This window comes from Pleurodeles waltl, chromosome 6 (genome assembly GCF_031143425.1).
Source record: "Pleurodeles waltl isolate 20211129_DDA chromosome 6, aPleWal1.hap1.20221129, whole genome shotgun sequence".
NCBI lineage: Eukaryota > Metazoa > Chordata > Amphibia > Caudata > Salamandridae > Pleurodeles > Pleurodeles waltl.
This window is the reverse complement of record NC_090445.1, coordinates 1,337,073,134-1,337,078,657: the sequence shown is the minus strand read 5'-3', so window position 1 is coordinate 1,337,078,657 and position 5,524 is coordinate 1,337,073,134. Positions and strand designations below refer to the sequence as shown.

At 41.0% G+C, this 5,524-nt stretch overlaps 1 long non-coding RNA gene across 1 annotated transcript; it reads right to left on the bottom strand.

Moving 5' to 3' along the window:
• Positions 1-1,692: 1,692 nt before the first annotated feature.
• Positions 1,693-5,230, bottom strand: LOC138300840 (uncharacterized). The gene is made up of 2 exons (XR_011205023.1): positions 4,126-5,230; positions 1,693-2,041 (listed from the first exon to the last, which is right to left on the bottom strand). It is a non-coding gene; the product is annotated as an uncharacterized lncRNA (long non-coding RNA).
• Between the last annotated feature and the right edge of the window lie 294 nt (positions 5,231-5,524).

Sequence of the window (5,524 nt, the reverse complement as noted above, 5' to 3'; positions counted from 1 at the left end):
TCCGGGCCTACATGGATAGCAGACCCTTTACCAAATGGGGACTAGCTAGTTTAAGTTTTATGACATCCCAGGGGCCAAGGTTGCTGCTGAATCGATCAGCAGATAATATTTCCGAATGGATAATAGGGCCTGTAGTGCTTTCCTCTTATTTAGTTTCTAAGCACTAACATAACACAACAGAAATGCACTTCTGAGGTCAAAGAAGACTTTTATTGTTATTTTATTCTTCCCCAACCACAATGTTTATGAATGAATGACGAATTAGTAGCTTTCAAGTCCGCGTTAATCAAACAAAATATATCAGTTTGCAATATACACAGCAGGTTATATTTATAAGATATTGAATGCAAAGCAAAACAAATACTTCACCGTGTGGGAACTATTCACAGCTTCATCTTTCTAAGGTCTGCAAGCTGAGGACCCCTGTCAGCCGCGAGAAAGAGAGATTCATCTACCCACACGGGATTGCTGGCAGCCTGCGCCAAGCTCCAGCACGAGGTCCGGCAGATTCGAATCTGACTCTCTGCAGCCTGTTACATTCGTTACAAAGGTGTGCCCCCTCCTCTCAGACCTGGGAAACTGAGCAAGCCTTTTGGAGACTGGCCAGGTCTCCAAGACTACTCCTGTTCCCAAGCTCAAGGGAAGAGAAACGACGCCCATGTACTCTCTCTTATCAGGTCTAGTCTACTGTGAGAGCAAAACATCTTGGTTCTCTGGTGCAAAAACACAGCTTGGAAAAATACAGAACTCCACGTTAAAGGCAATGGGCAGCTAACCTAAATATCAAATGCAATGTCATGTTAAAGGCAATAGGCAGCTAACCTAAATATCAAATGCAATGTCTAGTGTCATGTCAAAGCCAATAGGCATCTAAGCTGAATACAAAATGCAATGTCTTATATCATGTCAAAGCCCATAGGCAGCTGAGCTGAATATAAAATGCAATGTATAATATCATGTCAAAGCCAATAGGCAGCGGAGCTGAATATCATGTCAAAGCCAATAGGCAGTTAAGCTGAATACAAAATGCAATATATAATATCATGTCAAAGCCAATAGGCAGAATATCTAATAGCATGTCAAAGTCAATAGGCAGCTAAATTGAATACATCATGTCAAAGTCAATAGGCATGCAATGTCAAAGCCAATAGGCGGCTAGACTGGATACAGCGTGTCAAAGCCAATAGGCAGAATACAGAATGTAATGGCTAATGCAATGTCAAAGCCCATAGGCGGCTCAACTGAATACAGAAAGTAATGGCTAATGCCATGTCAAAGCCAATAGGCACAATACAGAATGTAATGACTAATGCAATGTCAAAGCCCATAGACGGCTAAACTGAATACAGAAAGTAATGGCTAATGCCATGTCAAAGCCAATAGGCGGCTCAACTGAACAAAACATACCATGTGCTACTGGTGAACATTGAGCAACTAATATGCGCAGTGGTGAAACACAAAGTCATTGGTCAAAACAAACTTTATCAAATGGCAGGACATTCCGCCCTTTGACCAATGAATTTTTGTTTCACATATCTCATATTTCAAACAAACAAAAAAACATCAGCACAAAAAAAAACATTATGATCAAATCAAATTTCAATGATCAAAGCAATCCCTGTAAAGCAATAGAAGTGAATTAACACATTGATCTCATAACCTTTCACATCAGATACATCTACATAGAAAAGACTGGGCAATTTTTTTTTTTTTTTTTTTCTGAATGAGTCTCTAATTCAACAGTGTTAGCAATTTGATGTGGCATGAGTTCTGCTCATGTAAAGGTGCACGGTCCACCTGAAAGGTTTTCTGGAAGGTAAGCAAAAGTCAGAGTTCCATACGAGAGGGAAAAAAAAAAAAACACAGCAAACAAGTTGAACTTGAACTGAAGGCGCAGTTTGCGCAAAATGGATCCATGGTGCTGGCACTTTACTCAGCCAGGTTCAGGTTGGGGATTCGGTCCCTTCCCCGACCCCACACGCACACACCGGAAGGGGGACCACACAGCACACTCAGGGACAGTGGCGAAACGTGGTCGGATCTGCAAAAGAAACAAGTATGACTTTTCTTGCAAATAACATTTTTCATTTAAACTGCACCCTTCCTCTTTCTTTCCCTGTTTTATAATCAGCAGGACGTTTTTGAGGCCCTTTGTTATATTTTCTGCAGGTTCTGGAGGATCACTTGGGGCTTCAGCCCACACATCAGCACTGAGGTTTTTATCTGCTGCGCCACAGCTCCCCTTTTCTTGCACTGTCAGAAGGGCTGGGGCAGACTCCTTCTTTACCAAACCTCCATTCACTGCATTTTTGTCAAGTTGGGCCATTCTGTCTCCAATTTGTATGAATGAATCAGATTCTTTTCTAGGTATCAGCATAATTTCGATTTTTCCTTGGTAATTTGCAGCAATCACTCTCCCTAAAACCTGATCAATTTGCCATTTCTGTTCTGGTAACTTTCCTCTCCCCAACTGCTCTGTGACTGCTTGCATGACAGATTGCTTTTGTGCGTGCTGCACAGTTTTTATCAAATCTAGGGGAATGGGCATCTCTCTCATCTCTGCCCACCTGTAAGTGGCCTTTTCACATTTCTGGGGCACCCACATAGCCATCCCCACTAAGGCAGAATTCTGGGTGAACACTTCTCTCTCTGCATTTTTCTCATTAACATCTGCAAGGTAATTGAACCAGTTAGGTACAAGCCATGTGGCTAAAACATTATCAAAGAACCAAAAATCAGCGTAAAAATGACACATCTCACGTAGCTCTTGCTTTAAAATCTGACACACATTATACAACGCTGTTCCTTCTACGGTGCCAGAAAACAACATTTCAGTCAATGAATCATTAGTAAAACAAACATGCTTTTTATCTTCAGTGGACACGAATTCAAATGGTGCACACAATTTCATTGGTAATTCTTTTATCTGTGGTACTCTAGCCCTGTCTTGCAAGTACCAGATCCATTGTATGATTCTAGCTAGGGGCACTATTTTCTTTCCTTGTTCATGATTTAAATATACATAAGTATTTCCTTCTTGCACTGCGCAGAAACCTAAAGTCTGCATTATTTCATTTGCCAAATCACAAGCGCGCAGCTGCATATTATTTTTCACAGTGACCATGTACAAAAGTGTTAGGATTTCTCTCAAATGAGGGCTATTCTTTTTCCAAAAATCAAACAAGCTAATGAAACTCGGGGTGTCTTGCTCTAAAATCCTTCGTTTTACTTGTGCATTTTGCAACGGTAACTCGTAAATCACATTCTGGTCTCTCTCCTCCGTGTTATCAGTTAAGGAATGCATTTTGGCTGCCAAAAACCCTGGCTCACACGGAAACTCAGTGCAGCTCGGAGCTCTCTTAACCCCCTCATTACTGGAATGGGACAAGAAAGATTCTTCATTTTTATAACTTTCAGCATTATTTTGAATTATCGTATCCTGGCTAATTTGCTCACGTAAATTCCTATTTTCATGTTCCAACTTCCTACATTTCTCCTGCATTTCTCTGTAAGCAGATAAAGGTATCCAGACCTTTCTGTCATCATTACTTCCAAAACACACGTTTTCTACATATATACAACGGGAATTATTTCTCAAAACATTATCAGGCCTTTTAGCTACACATGCATTTTCTTCTGTAATTCCCCAAACAGAAAACAATTCACAGTTTTTCTTAGCACCATCAGGCAGTTCATCAACACATGTATTCTCAGACATGGTCTGCCGTGCTACTGTGATTCTCCAAACAGAAAACAATTTCTGTAATTCTCCAAACAACAAAAAAACAATTACACTTTTAAAGTGTGCACTTAGAAATCTACTAACTCGTCAAACCCCTTTTAATCACCTCTTAATGACCGACACCCCACGACTCCAGGTACCAATTGTAGTGCTTTCCTCTTATTTAGTTTCTAAGCACTAACATAACACAACAGAAATGCACTTCTGAGGTCAAAGAAGACTTTTATTGTTATTTTATTCTTCCCCAACCACAATGTTTATGAATGAATGACGAATTAGTAGCTTTCAAGTCCGCGTTAATCAAACAAAATATATCAGTTTGCAATATACACAGCAGGTTATATTTATAAGATATTGAATGCAAAGCAAAACAAATACTTCACCGTGTGGGAACTATTCACAGCTTCATCTTTCTAAGGTCTGCAAGCTGAGGACCCCTGTCAGCCGCGAGAAAGAGAGATTCATCTACCCACACGGGATTGCTGGCAGCCTGCGCCAAGCTCCAGCACGAGGTCCGGCAGATTCGAATCTGACTCTCTGCAGCCTGTTACATTCGTTACAAAGGTGTGCCCCCTCCTCTCAGACCTGGGAAACTGAGCAAGCCTTTTGGAGACTGGCCAGGTCTCCAAGACTACTCCTGTTCCCAAGCTCAAGGGAAGAGAAACGACGCCCATGTACTCTCTCTTATCAGGTCTAGTCTACTGTGAGAGCAAAACATCTTGGTTCTCTGGTGCAAAAACACAGCTTGGAAAAATACAGAACTCCACGTTAAAGGCAATGGGCAGCTAACCTAAATATCAAATGCAATGTCATGTTAAAGGCAATAGGCAGCTAACCTAAATATCAAATGCAATGTCTAGTGTCATGTCAAAGCCAATAGGCATCTAAGCTGAATACAAAATGCAATGTCTTATATCATGTCAAAGCCCATAGGCAGCTGAGCTGAATATAAAATGCAATGTATAATATCATGTCAAAGCCAATAGGCAGCGGAGCTGAATATCATGTCAAAGCCAATAGGCAGTTAAGCTGAATACAAAATGCAATATATAATATCATGTCAAAGCCAATAGGCAGAATATCTAATAGCATGTCAAAGTCAATAGGCAGCTAAATTGAATACATCATGTCAAAGTCAATAGGCATGCAATGTCAAAGCCAATAGGCGGCTAGACTGGATACAGCGTGTCAAAGCCAATAGGCAGAATACAGAATGTAATGGCTAATGCAATGTCAAAGCCCATAGGCGGCTCAACTGAATACAGAAAGTAATGGCTAATGCCATGTCAAAGCCAATAGGCACAATACAGAATGTAATGACTAATGCAATGTCAAAGCCCATAGACTGCTAAACTGAATACAGAAAGTAATGGCTAATGCCATGTCAAAGCCAATAGGCGGCTCAACTGAACAAAACATACCATGTGCTACTGGTGAACATTGAGCAACTAATATGCGCAGTGGTGAAACACAAAGTCATTGGTCAAAACAAACTTTATCAAATGGCAGGACAGGGCCACATTGTCTAGTGTGGCGTAACCAATGTGAGACCTTGTTTAAGAGTGAGGCTTTATCTTCCCAAGTGTTAGAAGGTAATGGGGGGACTTTGCACATTTAAATGGGATTACCATTGTTAAAATATGTGGGATGACCATAAGCAGATGTCGAATCCCACTCCAATTCCACACGTGGATGATGCCCGATGGCACTTTAGCATCCCCCCTAAGATGTCAAATATTAACAGATTTAGCTGGAGGGGATCCAGGGGCCTGGGCATACCTC